Source organism: Crocuta crocuta, unplaced genomic scaffold (assembly GCF_008692635.1).
Source record: "Crocuta crocuta isolate KB4526 unplaced genomic scaffold, BGI_CrCroc_1.0 scaffold87, whole genome shotgun sequence".
Taxonomy (NCBI): Eukaryota; Metazoa; Chordata; class Mammalia; order Carnivora; family Hyaenidae; genus Crocuta; species Crocuta crocuta.
In genome coordinates, this window is record NW_027532166.1 from 1,720,282 (window position 1) to 1,734,919 (window position 14,638).

General features: G+C 44.8%; 1 protein-coding gene across 1 annotated transcript in view; it reads left to right on the forward strand.

Moving 5' to 3' along the window:
- Window positions 1-867: 867 nt before the first annotated feature.
- The window catches only part of ARHGEF3 (Rho guanine nucleotide exchange factor 3), a 301,504-nt gene continuing 287,733 nt past the window's right edge, over window positions 868-14,638 (forward strand). Inside the window, exon 1 of the mRNA XM_077776708.1 lies at window positions 868-1,066. The gene's annotated coding sequence lies outside the window, so the exon portion shown is untranslated. The remainder of the gene's footprint in view (window positions 1,067-14,638) is intronic.

A 14,638-nucleotide genomic window follows, 5' to 3' on the forward strand; every position in this document is an offset into this window, starting at 1 on the left:
ACCCTGGGCTGTCCGCAGCGCCTTCACCGCAAGAGCTGGGGCCGGGCTGCACACCCCTTCCCCGACCCCGTGAGTTCTCTCCGCCTGCGTCTGGATTAGGTGTCGGGGGTGCGGGGGGTGTCTCAGGGCCCAGATCCCTCCCTAGTCTTCCCCGGGACTCCAGCGGGCGTGCCGAGCCCGAGGGGTAGTGCCGAGCAGCAGCCGGGCGTGACTGCGNGCGCCGAGCACCGAGGTGAGTGTGGGCAGCTGGCCGCGAACCCCGCCCCCGCGCTGACCCTCCCTGGCTGGACACCCCCGCAAGACGCCCTGGAGCGGGCACCTTCCGGGGCTGGCTCCTCCCCGGGCTGGCGGGCTGGACCCCCGCCCCCCACTCCGGGGCCACCCCCACCCGTCCCGGTACCCGGGCTCGGCGCCCTCTCCGGCCCCGGGGCACTAGGAGCGCACTCGGGGTGCCCGGGTGCGGCGCAGGTGGGCAGTGCCGCCACCGCTCTGGACCGGCTGCCGCTCGCGCCGGAGACCCTGAGTTCGGTGCTGGGAGCTCTTGGGCGAAAGTTCCCAGAGCCACTTCCGGAGAGGGAGGCGCCACCTGTCCTTTTCCTCGGTGTCTTCCCCCGCCTCGGTGGGGCGCCCACAGGTCCGCGTCGCGTCGGGGCTGCTGGTAGTGGCTCGCAGGGCTGCCGGCCACTTCGCTGCGAGGAACGCGGCTGTGAGCGCGCCGGGCGGCGGCCGGGTTTCGGGACCGCCCGGCCCTGGTGCTGGCGGCTGCATCTTTTAAATTGCGCGGCCAGAGGATCCTGCGGTAGAGGCGAGGGAGGCGGACACCAAGGGGTTAGGGTGAATCTCGGTGCCTCCTAGAGCCAGAGGCCGTGAGCATTTTCTGAGTGTGGAAGTTGACTGAAGGCGGTGGAAATGGGTTCCTTTGCGCTTTGTCACGGGGTAGAGCTGCGCTTGCACTGTCAGCCTCCACATGGACTTGAACGTTGCTGAAACGGAGCGACTTGTTCCTGGAGTTCTCTTTCTCCGGTTAGTGCCTGAACCAGGTTTGCTTCCAGCGCTCGGCAGAGAGGTGAGAACTGCGCAACGGTAGTTGCCCTGGGTGCGCCGGCAGAGGCTTATTTTAAAGCATTTCAGGCACAACACAAGGTATAGCTGTGTCCTTTCTTGATTGGGGTGTGGAGGCGGAAACTTTTCTGTGTCTCTGTCTTAGCTGTATGGTCTCAGGCAAATTACTTCACCCATCTGTGCCTCAGTTTTCTCATCTGTAAAATGAGGGTAATAATACAAATGCTAAAGGGTTGTGTGAGGTGAAAGTTCTGAAAATTGTGCCTTTCATCAAGGTAAGTTCTACTTGTTTTAGATGTTTTGGGCTGCAAAACCCTTGGGCTTTGCAGTAATGTTTCCTATGGTTAAGCAGCCTTTTGCACAGTATATCTCAGAATATGAGACTAGAGATGATCTTTGTCAAGGACATTGCTGGGAAATGGGGTCTCAGACCTGCTCTGGAAGCTCTAGGGTGTGACTGGATATTTGCCTCACGGAGGGGGTGTAGATAAAGTTCCACGTGAATTCCTTCAGGCTCGGGCCCCCTGATAGGCTGACACCATCTCATCTCTGTGAGTGAGGGAGTGTAGTTAGGGGCCCAAAGACCTGCTCTTGTCCCCTCCCCTCCATTCACTAACCTCTAGCAGATTGTCCCCTCCATCAGTGGATGGAGTACCAGTTTAGCGTCTTTTGGTGGTAGTAACCACAGACAGGAGTTCTGAGCCTGGGGCTCCCGGAATCTCCTGATGTACCTGAGATCCTTGGAGCACCAGGTGTATAATTCTCCGGAGAGTTTCCTTTTCGTCATTTTCTGCAAAGGGCCTGCACCCCACAAAAGGGGACCCTGAACTGCTGGTGGAGAGATTCTTACCTCTTGTACAGGAGCAGGCCCAAGTTCTTATGGCGCCAAGATGTCAACATTACCTGTATCTCCCAGAGGTAGAAGTGTACACTTGTTCCTTTGTGCCCTTAGGGCATACCTTCCAGTGGAAAATTCAAGTCTGCCTTGACTTGAGAAAATCTGATAAAGAAGTCAGTTCGGGAAAGAGAAGGCAAGCTGAAGGAGCAGAGACTGTTGGCCTGTGGTGGGGCTGTTAGGATGGGATGCAGTTCATAAAATTTGAGCTCGAGTTGTCAGGAGACTCCTCAGGGCCTTTGCACATGTTCTTCCTTTTGCTGAGCACACTCTTCTACCACTTCCTCTCATGTCTGGCAGTATCTTGCCCTTTAGTTAGAATGTCTTCTCTATAGAGAAGGTTTCCTTGACCACTCTGTTCAAAGCAGCCCCTCCCCCATTAGTATTTATCACTTTATCCCATTGTATTTTATTCATGGAGCTTACCTGAAATGTTCATAGTCATGTATCTATTTATGGGTTTATTGTCTGCATCCACACAGGACAATGCAGACTCCAAGATGGTATAGGTGTTGCCCTCTTTACTACTGAACTGTGGCCCCTTGCACACAGTAGATGTTTTATAAATGTACATTAGTGACAGGGCCGCCTGGGTGGCTCTGTCTGTTGAGCATCTGACTTCAGTTCAGGTCATGCTCTCACGGTTTGTGGGTTTGTGCCCCATGTCGGGCTCTATGCTGACAGCTTGCTCAGAGCCTGGAGCCTGCTTCGGATTCTGTATCTCCCTCTCTCTCTGCCCCTACCCCACTCACATTCTGTCTGTCTCTCTCTCAAAAATAAATAAATGTAAAAAAAACTAAAAAAAAGAATGTCCTTTAATGACTGAATGATCATCCACGGAGTGAAGTGAGATGAGGCTGAAGAGCTTTTTTGTTTTTTTTCTTAAGTAGGCTCTACTCCCAAAGTGGGCCTCGAGCTCACAACCTGGAGGTCAAGAGTCACACAATCTTCTGACTGAGCCAGTCACGCTCCCAGGCCTTAGATACATTAAAAAAAATCAATCCTTGGATGCATTGTCTTAAGGTTTGTACAAATATTGTCTGATTCATATCACTTTGCACTCTGCACAGGTTGAAACTTGAGTGACAATGAAATGCGTGTATATATGATTCTAATTAATTCACATTCCTGCGTGGGAGATTGATGGTATGGTGGGTGGAGTGGGGTCTTCTGTGGGGAGGTTTGGAGATAAGCTCTGCCTTCTTCTTCACTGTAGTGAAAATTGTTCATTTAGTTATGAAAATGGGTACACTTTTTCATAAAAAAAATCGAGGAAGATTATAGTTATTTGGAATCCTATCTGCACATGTGCCTTAGCCCCTTAGCTCGGCTCATTTACTTTGTTTATTCAAGAGTCATATATGGAGGGAGGGCTTGGAGACCAGCCACAGAGTAGTCAAGAAGACTGGCAGTGTTTCTCCCTTGTGACGTTTACATCCCAGGGGCAGAGATGAACAGTCGACAACTAGATCTGTAATATGATATCAGGGAGTGTGGTCAGTGTGATAAAGAACATGAAACTGGGTAATGGGATCCAGAGTGAATGGGGTGGAGGCAGCAATGATTTAGGTCAGGGATGGTTTCTCTGAGGAAGCAGCATTCAAACAGAAACCTAGATGAATGAGGGATGTGGCTGTCTGGGGGAAGACAGTTCTATGCGTGTGGACCCCAAGGTTGTGGTTGAATTCCTGGTTTGGCTAGTCAGCTCTAGAGCCCTGGACATGGTCTGTCTCACTGGGGAAGAGGGAGGGGAAATGAGACATTGTGGGCAGAACCTCTATCACCTCCTCCCTAGATCCTAGCAGGTGGCTGGAGTAAGAGCTCGACACAGTGTGCTCTTGTGGTTGACCAGAAGGCTTGTGCCTGCCTTTCCAGAGGCATCTGGAGCAATGGTGTTTCCTGAAACTGCCACCTGGGCAATAAGTATAAGCCTTGGAGGGCACTGTGAGAAGTATAACCCTACACATAGTAAGACTTGCTTCACTTCACCTGCTGTAGCCATGGACCCCCTCCTCTTTTGTGTCATTTGGTTACAAACACCTTATTTGCAGGGAACCATCTAGAGGGAAAGTAGTTACTTAGCAAAGCTTTGATGGAAAAAAGTGAAGTGATGCAAGTGTATAGGATCATAGACTAGGCGATGCATCTTCCCATTCTCTGCATTGAGTGGTTGATAGGTTGGTCATTTGATGTTGTTTAGCAAAGCATGAAAGAGGTATGACAGGGAGGGTTTTTGGAAAAAGTGACATCTAAGAAAAGAAAAGGATGGCCACAGTCACTTCTACTGGGGAGAGGGGTGGGATGGGAGGAAGAGAGAAGAGCATGTGCAAAGATCCAGATACAGAGCTACCAGCTCTCAGATGATGCCAGATTCTCATTGGTTATAGCAGTGTGCATGTGCATATGTTGGAGTATTCTGTGGAAAAGGAACTGACATACCAGTGCTCAGTAAGTGCTAGTTGATGTGAATGGCTGTGCCTTGTGCTATTGGGCTCTACATTGACATCCTCATGTATTATCTAAAACTGTCCTGGGGCACCTGGGTGGCTTAACTGGTTAAGCGGCCAACTTCAGCTCAGGTCATGATCTTGCGGTCTGTGAGTTTGAGCCCCGCATTGGGCTCTGTGCTGACAGCTCAGAGCCTGGAGCCTGCTTACAATTCTGTGTCTCCCTTTCTCTGCCCCTCCCCCCACTCACACTGTGTCTGTCTCTCTCCCAAAAATATACATTAAAAACAATTAAAAAATAAATAAAACTTCCTTATGGCACAGGCCCTTTTAGTGACTCCATCTTCCTGACCAAGAAAGTAAGGTGGGAAGTGGAATAACTTGCCAACTGTATCTTTCCGGAACTCTGTTCAGTTGTATCAGGGAAGGTAGAGGTGAGGGACATCTTCCCAGAAGATTGATTCAGTGATGTCAAGAGAGATGGGTGCTTTTAAATATCACTGACAGGCCTTGCTTCTGTGCACCGTCCTGTGGAACGTCAGGTCTGGGATTGCAAAGGCTGCTCCTGGCCAACCACTCGGGCTCTGACATTGTCCTCACAATGTGAGGGTGGTAAGTGGATCCCCAGGGTCTCTGGTGCCATAGAACAAGGCTGGAGGAGGCTATTGCCTTCTTTCCCCAGGTGTCTTCTGATTTTTCCAAAGTGGACCCGCAGGTCAGGACAGAGCTGGACATGGGGCCCAAGTCAAAACCGAATGCTCCAAAAAGAGAGGCTGGGGTCCTTGGCTAGAGCTGAAAGACAAAGGAGGCAGTTTGGTGCCTTGTGTGGCTCAGCTAGCTAAAGACCCAACTAGCTATTTAACAGTCCAACCTAGTTTCTCATCCCAACCCGCCATCTCTACTTCCAGCCAGCATATGATAACTTCGTGGGGTTTGCTGCTCCTGCTGGTAGAACCCCAAGCGCTGAATTCATCTTCAGTTCTGAGCTTACTCTTGTCCTGGCAGCTGGAGTGGTGATGCAGCGCAGTGGCCAACTTGCAGGCAAATTGACATGTCTGGAGGTGGTGGAGGTGACAGTGGGGGTCCCGTGTTCCAGCCTCGGCTCCAGCATTGCATTAGTAGTGAAGAGTGCCTAACCTCTGCAAGCCTCAGTTTCCTCCTCTGTGAATAGGGCACTGCTTGGCTGTACCTTATGGGTTTGCTATGGGGATTAAGTGAGAAGATATGTGCAGAGTGTGTATCCCTGTCACAGCCCCTGTGCAGGAAGGGCTGGCTGTGGTCATTATCTGGTGACCTAAAATGACACTGATCACTCTGTCACTGCTTTGTTCTCTGAGAGATTTGCTCAAACACACTGAGAGCTCTTTATTCAGATTTGGTGACTTCACCAGGGATAGGTGCTATCCTTTCTGGAGATGATTGTATTAGGAGCCAAATCCGGATAGTGGAGTTGAGGGTCAGTTATCGTGAGACAGAGCAGGTGTGAAATGCCCTGAGACTCCCTGCCCACTGCAGCCCACCCTCCTCTCCCGTGGTCTCTCCCAGGCCTCCCTCGCTACGGTGGTGGCTTCCATGTACCTGTGGCTCTCAGAACCCAGCTGCTTCAGTGGACTGTTCTGGTTCATCTCCACCACACCCCATCCCAGGTCACCTGCTAGACTCTCCAATGGAGCTGAACCCAACAGCCTCCCAAATACCCCAGAGGCTTTTCAATGTTAACAGCTTTGCATCCACTGTTCCTGCTACTAGGAGTGCTCTTTTGCTGTTGCCCATGTTCAGAACCTCCCACACTGCCCAGCTCCAATGGCCTCTTCCCTCTTTTTTCCCCCTAGAAAGAGAAATGCTCTTTTGTACAAGAAAGCCTGGTTATAGTCTTTATATATACAAATGCTTTATATATACAAATGCAAACAAATCAGTAATGTAGAGTAAAAAATGAAATCACACCTTCCCCATCCCTGGCTTGCTTCCACAGAGAATATTTATGATCAGCTGACTGTATATTTTTCATATGTTTTGATGTATAGGTGTGTATACCTGTGCATATCTTTAAAAAACAACATAATGGGCTCATTTTATATGTATTGTTCTCCAATGTATTTTACCACATTTAACCAAGAGCACTTTCTCTCTCCATATGCATTTCCTCCTCTCTTTTCACACCCCCACCTCCCTCAAGGAAGACGAGTACACGTTTGTGTGGACATATGTTTTCAGTTCTCTCGGGTATATACCTCCAGTGGGATTGCAGGTCATTGGTTACTCTCTGGTTACATTTTGGAGGACTGCCAAACTTTTCCAACATGGCAGCACCATTTTGCAATCCCACCAGTAGTGTTTGAGGATTCAGATTACTCCACGTCGTCACCAACACTTGTTACTGCCCATCTCTTTTTTATTATTGCCATCCTAGTACATGTAAAGTGGTATCTCATTGTGGTTTTGATTTTCATTCTCCTATGGCTAGTAGTGTTGAATATCTTTTTAAAATGTTTTTTGTTTGCTTTTTTTTTTTTTTTTTATGAGAGAACGTGAGCGGTGGAGGTGCAGAGAGAGAGGGGGACGGAGGATCTGAAGTGGGCTCCGCACTGACAGCAGAGAGTCCAGCGCAGGGCTCAGATTCATAAACTGTGAGATCATGACCTGAGCTGAAGTCAGTTGCTCAACCAGCTGACCACCCAGGCACTCTGAACATTTAAAAAAAAGTTTTTGGAGCAGTTTTAGTTTTGTTTTAAATAATAAAATTGAAAGGAAAGTACAGAGATTTCCTTTGCACTTCCTGTTCCTACACATGCGTAGCCTCTACTGTTTATGAACATCACTCACCAGAGTGGTACTTTTGGTACCAAGGATGAACCTACATTGACACATCATGATCATCCTAGGTGCATAGTTTATCTTAGGGGTTCACTCATGGCGCTGTACTTTCAGTGGGATTGAACAAATGTATAATGATAATCATACACAAAGTTATACTATCATATGGAGTATTTTCACTGCCCTAAGAATTGTCTGTGCTCTGCGTATTCCTCTCCACCCTCCTGCCCCCTACAACTGCTGATCTTCTTGTTGTCGCCACAGTTTTGCCTTTTTTAGAACTTCATATAGTTGGGATCATACAGAATGTAGCAGTTGGCTTCTTTCACTTAGTAACATGCATTTGAAGTTCCTCCCTGTCTTGTAATGGCTTGATAGCTCATTTCTTTTTAGTGCTGATTAGTATTTCATCATCTGGATGTACCAAGTTTATCCATTCACCTACTGAAGAGCATTTTGGTTGCTTCTAAGTTTGGGCAGTTATGAATAAAGCTGCTATACATATTCTTGTGCAGGTTTTTGTGTAGATGTAAGTTTTCAGCTCCTTAGGGTAAATACTGGATTGTATGGTAAGAGTATTATTTCATTATGTAAGAAACCCTCCAAACTTTCTGCCAAAGTGGCTGTACCATTTTGCATCCCCACCAGCAATGAATAAAAGAGTTTCTGTTAGGGGCGCCTGGGTGGCTTAGTTGGTTAAGCATCTGACTTTCGCTTAGGCCATGATCTCGCGGTTCGTGGGTTCGAGCCCTGCGTTGGGCTCTGTGCTGACTGCCAGCTCAGAGCCTGGAGCCTATTTCAGAGTCTGTGTCTCCCTCTCTCTCTGACCCTCCCCTGCTCACGCTGTCTCTCTCTCTCTCTCTCCTAGAAATAAATAAAAATAAAAAATAAAAAGAGTTTCTGTTACTTCACATCCTTTGTCAGCGTTTGGTATTGTCAATGTTTTGTTTCAGATTTGGGCCTTTCTAATAGGTGTGGGGTGGTATCCTCATTGTTTTAATTTGCATTTCCCTGATGACATATGATTATGGAACATCTTTTCATATGTTTACTTGTCATCTGTATATCTTTGTCAGTGAGGTGTCTATTAAGGTCTTTGGTCCATTTTCAGTTCAGGTTGTTTGTTTTCTTGCTGTTGAAGTTTAAGAGCTCTTTGCATGTTTTGGATAATAGTCCTTTATCAAATGTATCTTTCACAAATATTTTTCCTAGACTGTGGTGTATCTTCTAATTCTCCTGAGATTATCTATTGCAGAGCAGAAATTTTCAATTTTAGCAAAGTCCAACTTATCAATTATTTCTTTCATGGATTGTGTTTTTGGTGTTATAGCTGAGAAAGCATCACCATAGCCAAGGTCATCTAGGTTTTCCTCGTTATCCTCTAAGAGTTTTATAGTTTTGCATTTTATATTTAGGTCTTTGATCCATTTTGAGTTAATATTTGCAAAGGGCATAAGGTCTCTGTTTAGATTTATTGCTTTGCATGTGGATATCCACTTATTCCAACACCGTTTGTTGAAAAGATGATCTTTGCTCCATTGTTTTGCCTTTGCCCCTTTGTCAGAGATGAGCTGACTATATTTATGGGCTCTCTATTTTTTTCCATTGATCTTTTTGTCTATTATTTTGATAATACCACATTGTCTTGGTTATTATAGTTTTGTAATAAGTCTTGAAGTCAGGTAATGGCAGTCTTCCAACGTTGTTCTTCTTTAATATTGTGTTGGTTGAATATCTTTTCACTTTGGAGAAGTGTCTTTTCAGATCTTTGCCAGTTTTTAACAATTGGGTTGTCTTTTTATTATTGATTTGTAAGAGTTCTTTATATATTCTAGATTCAGTCCCTTATCAGATACATGATTTTCAAATATTTTCTCCTATTTTGTGGGTTGTCTTTTTGTTTTCTTGGTTGTGTTCCTAGAAGCCGAGGATTTTAAGTGTGATGAAGTCAAGTTTATCTCTTTTTCTTGTGTTGTGTATGCTTTTGGTGTCATACTTAAGAAACATTTACCTAATCCAAGGTCATTAAGATTTATGCCAAAACTGTCTTCTGAGAGTTTTATAGTTTTTAGCCCTTAGATAGACCTTTGATCTGGCTTGGGTTAATTTTTATGTGTGGTGTGAGGTAGAGGTACACCCTCATTCTTTTGCATGTGGAGATCCTGTTGTCCCGGTGCCATTTGTTGAAAGGGCAGCCTTGTTGAAAATCAATTAGCCATAAATGTGTTTATTTCTGCCTTCTTAATTCTGTTGCATTAACCTATATGTTAGTCCTTATGCCAGTACCACTGCCTAGATTACTGTAGCTTTGTAGTAACTTTTGAAATAAAAAAGTGTGACTCTTCTAGCTTTGTCCTTTTTTCATGATTTTGGCTATTCTGGGTCCCCATATGAATTTTAGGATCAGCTTGTCAATTTTTGCAAAAAGGCAGCTGAGATTTAGTAGAGGCTCTGTTCAATCAGAATGTCAGTGTGGAGTTTTGCCAGTTTATCCATATTCAATTCAGATCCCGATGCATCAGTCCCTCATTGATGGGCTGACACTCAGGGTCCCATCCTTCAAGCTGCAAAGACAAAAACCCAGGGACATCAGCGTCTCTTTTTCTTGTTGAGGAAAGTGACAAGTATAGTGTAGTGTCCAATCTAAGGCTGGAGACCTTGGATAAAACACTTAAGTCTAGGATGTGTGAAATGGGAGTAGATCTGGCACTGACCAAGCGTAGAGCACACCTGGCTTCCCTGTATCTGAGGGCGTGATGGCGATCACCAGAGATCCTCCCGTACTGCCCTGCCTCCGTGCTTGACAAGTGTGGTGAGAACTGGGGACTCTCACAGCCCCAGAGGCACCAAGGAACGGTGGAGGGTATTAAGAGTGAGGCCGTATTTTAGCTTGTTTTATCTGGTGGGCAAAGAGGTAGGATTTCATTTAAGGAAAGGGTTCTGCTGCTAAAGCAATTTTGCCTCCTCCCCCCAAACTGGCATCATGGTTTGAAGAATGGGATAAAAATAAGGGAATACTATCACATATTAGAAGATTAGTTTACACCTCTACTTGCACTTATGCATTCCAGATGTCATGCTTTGGCACAAGTCCATAATTGTATTCTTACAGAAGAAGAAAGAAAAAGTGAAGCGCCGACGTGTGTGTCACCGGGAGTCTGGTTTTCCAGATTAGCAGGAACAACCCGGGGCACTACATTGGGCAATGCAAACACACTGCACCACCGCTGGGGCTGAGGGCTCTGAGAAAAAATGGTGCTAAAGTGTGTGAGAAGTTGGAGTTGTTTATCACAGCAATTTTAAAAATTATTCATTTGGGCAGAGTTTTTCGTTGGTTTCTGGAGGGGAAAAAGTTACATGCAATAGAAAGTATTTTGATATCTTCAAACTCCAAGCTCCTTTGGTTTTAGCAGATTCCCTGTACCCAAACTGTTAGAACAGGCAGTTCATAGGGATTTCATTTGTATTCCTTATTGCGGGGCGTGTGTGCACGCATGAGCACGTGGAAAGTTAGGGGAAAAACACAATGATATAACCCAGCCCCCAAACAAGGAAGCATGTGTCAGAGCTGAAGTTCCATTCTCAGAAGATGCAGCCTAGCGACCTTGGGTAACCTCTTTCTGTGACACATCTCCCAAGGGGGCGGGGGGAACTGTTTCTCTCCAGCATGGCTTTAATTTTACAAAAGCCCTGTGCACTCTTGTGAACTCAAGTGGTTTTCTTAACAGATCACTCACATTTTGTACGTTCTGGGCTGGGCAGGGCCTCACTAATCCTTGGCCAGCATCGTGAGTCAGAAAATATTTAAATGATCACTGAAGCCTTTGAGGAGAGAGAGCTGGCAAGTGAATTTAGGGAGGTGGAGTGTCTCTTTAACAACACTGCAGTGAATGAGTGTCAGAACCGATAACAGGGTTTGCAACCCTGTTTTATTACACTAATAAAGAAAGTTATATTATCTTTTCAAATGAGATAATAATTATGATGCTATCAAATTCATTGAGCACTTATTATATGCTAGATTCTGGGCTTTCACACTTGTGTTTGACTGTGACACATTGTAACAGATAAATCTAGACTATAACCTGGGGTGTGTGTGTGCCTGTGTGTGTGTGTGTGTTCACATGCATGCACATGCATATCTGAAACAAAAGTTTGGTGAAACAAGACTTACCTTATGTTTAGTGTCCTCTGATAATTCTTTTCTACACTAGTGAATTTATGTTTTTTTAAAGGTTTTTTTAAGTTTATTTATTTATTTTGAGAGAGAAAGTGAGCACAAGGAGGGAGGGAAAGAGAAAGAGGGAGAGAAAGAGAATCTCAAGCAGGTTCCACGCTGTCAGCCTGGAGCGTGATGCAGGGCTTGAACTCACGAACCATGAGATCATAACCTGAACTGAAGTCAAGAGCCAGATGCTTAACTGACTGAGCCACCCAGGTGCCCCTATACCTTTTTTTTTTTAAATGATGGCTAAGGGACCCATGATATTTATTTCATGAATGGGTCAAAACTTACTGTTTGAAAAACACTCTGCTAGACAGTTTGCTGTCTGTTTTACAGGTGCCATTTCATTTAATCCTCGCAACAACCTCAGAGAGAGGGTATTATTATCTCCATTTTTGGATGGGGAATCTGAGGCACAGAGCGATAACTTGCCCAGGGTCACACTGTGAATGAGTAGTGGAGCTGGGATTGCACTCAGAAGGGCTAAGTCCTGTTAAAGGTTCATGGTGTGAACCCAGGTCGGGTACCTATCTCCTGTAACAACTAGGGGAGAAGGTATAATTTAGTATCTAATTAGTTTTTGTATATAAAAAGGCAGCCACAAAATAGATACAAAATTAATACCACTTGATTCACCTAAAGCTGCATTTAAAAATACATGAATTCACTATGATGGCTTGGATCAATACATAGACATGTTATTCTCCTTAGGTTACTATATTTTGTAGATTTTTTATTTTTGTCTTCTTTTTTTTTTTTTTTTTCTTTAAAGAGAGAGAGAGAGACAGCGTGAGCAGGGGAGGGTCAGAGAGAGAGGGAGTCACAGACTCTGAAACAGGCTCCAGGCTCTGAGCCGGCAGTCAGCACAGAGCCCGACGCGGGGCTGGAACCCACGAACCGCGAGATCATGACCCAAGCGAAAGTCGGACGCTCAACCGACCAAGCCACCCAGGCGCCCCTATTTTTGTCTTCTTAGTCATCTGATGACTTGGAATTTTATGCAAGTCCAGATAATAAGGGATAATTTCTGATGGAAAGTCAGTTGTTTTGGGGGTATATTAGTCAGGAATCTCCAGTGAAACAAAACCAACATATTTATATATAAATTATATACATAAGTATGTATACTATATTTATTTATGTATAAATAATACAACAGGATGTTTAATATAAATATATAATATATAAGAATGTATAATGTATATAATGTATAATAATATATGTTGTATAATGTATATTATATGAATGGCTTCTCTCTCGCTCTCTCTCTCTCTCTATATATATATAATATATATATCTATCTCATACAGAGCAAGAGAGGGAGAAAGACATATTTATTTTAAGGAGGTGGTGATTCCTCTATGTGATTGTGGAGGCTTGACAAGTTTAAAATCTACAGAATAGGGGCACCTGGGTGGCTCAGTCAGTTGAGCGTCTGACTTTGACTCAGGTCATGATCTCATGGTTCATGGGTTCGAGCCCTGTATCAGTGTGGAGCCTGCTTAGGATATTCTCTCTCTCTCTCTCCCTCTCTCCCTTTTGCCCTACTGCATTCATGTTCTCTCTCTCAAAAATAAGTAAACATTAAAATCTCCAGAGTAGGCTGGCAGGCTAAAGACTCAGGGAAGATTGGCTGTTCAAGTTCAAAGGCAGACTTTTGGCAGAATTCCTTCTTGCTAGGGGAAGTCAGTCTTTGTTCTATGAAGGCCTTCAACTGATTAGATCAGAGCCACCCAAACTATGAAGAACAATTTGTTTTATTCAAAGTCTACTGATTTAAATGTTAATTTCACCAAAAAAAAAAAACCAACCCTGACCCTTCACAGAAACTTCTAGAATAAATTTTTAGTGTTTATTTTTGAGAGGGAGAGACAGAGCACAAGTGGGGGAGAGGCAGACAGAGAAGGAGACATAGAATCTGAAGCAGGCTCTAGGCTCTGAGCTATCAGCACAGAGCCTGACACAGGGCTTGAATCCATGAACCATGAAATCATAACTTGAGCTGAAGACAGACACTTAACCAACAGAGCCACCCAGGCACTCCTAGAATAATTTTTGACCAAATATCTGGGCACTGTGGGCTAGACAAGTTGACACATAAATTAACCAAGGAATAAGATACTGTTTGAAGTTGTTCAGGACAAAGGAAACATGCAGTGGGAAGCAGGAGTGTGATATTGTTACAAATAGGAGGGCATTTCAGAAAGAACTCCCTCTCCCATGATTGATTGCCAAATAAGCCCGTCTCTGGTTCCCATGCAGTTATAGGAGCACAGCATGGGTTGGCAGTTGGGAGGGGGTAGCAGGTGCAGATTTTCTTGCTTTGACTTGAATGAATTTTTCTGACACTTCTTTTTTAGACCAGAGACCTGAGAGTTCATGGCCCTAAGTAAATAGAGCCATTTATCTGCAGCCAGCAGGTGCTTGTTCAGTAATTTTTCTGTAGGGGACTGTGTGTGCTGATGTAGCACTTGTATCTCAGCCTAAACTTGGAAGACTTTGTTGCCCTCTCGGGTGCCTCAAGCTACCAAGTAACCTGTGGGTCACTGGCCACTGGAGCTACTGGGCGCTGTTTGGGTGGGAACTCAGGCTATATATGGGGACTTGGCATCGAGGCAATATTAAATTTATTATCTTTTTCATTTTCTCTTATTTTTATTAAGGTATAATTCATACCATAAAATTGATTCTTTTAAAATATGTGCCTTAGTAGTTTTTAGTATGTTTGCAGGGCTGGGCTGCCATTACACCTATTTAATGCCAAAACGTTTTCATCACCTCAAAGTATAGCTTTTTTTTTTTTTAAAGTAATGTAAACATTTGAGAACACTGTCTGCCAGATCAGTCCCATCAGCAAACAAACATGCTGCTGTTTGTCCCAACTTAAGGGAAAACCCCCCCATAACTCAAACCTTACTTCTGGTCACCTTACTTCTTCCTCCGGTTATTTCTCTTCAATTTAGAGCAAAACTTCTTGAAAGAATTGTTTGGACTTACCTGCTCTAATTCTTTTTCTCCCTGTCTCTCTCACCTGTTAAACAAAAACTTGTGATAAAATACGTATAACATAAAACTTAGGAAGCATCATGACCTTTTTTTTTTTTTTATATTTTTATTTATTTCTAGGAGAGAGAGAGAGAGACAGCGTGAGCAGGGGAGAGTCAGAGAGAGGGAGACACAGACTCTGAAATA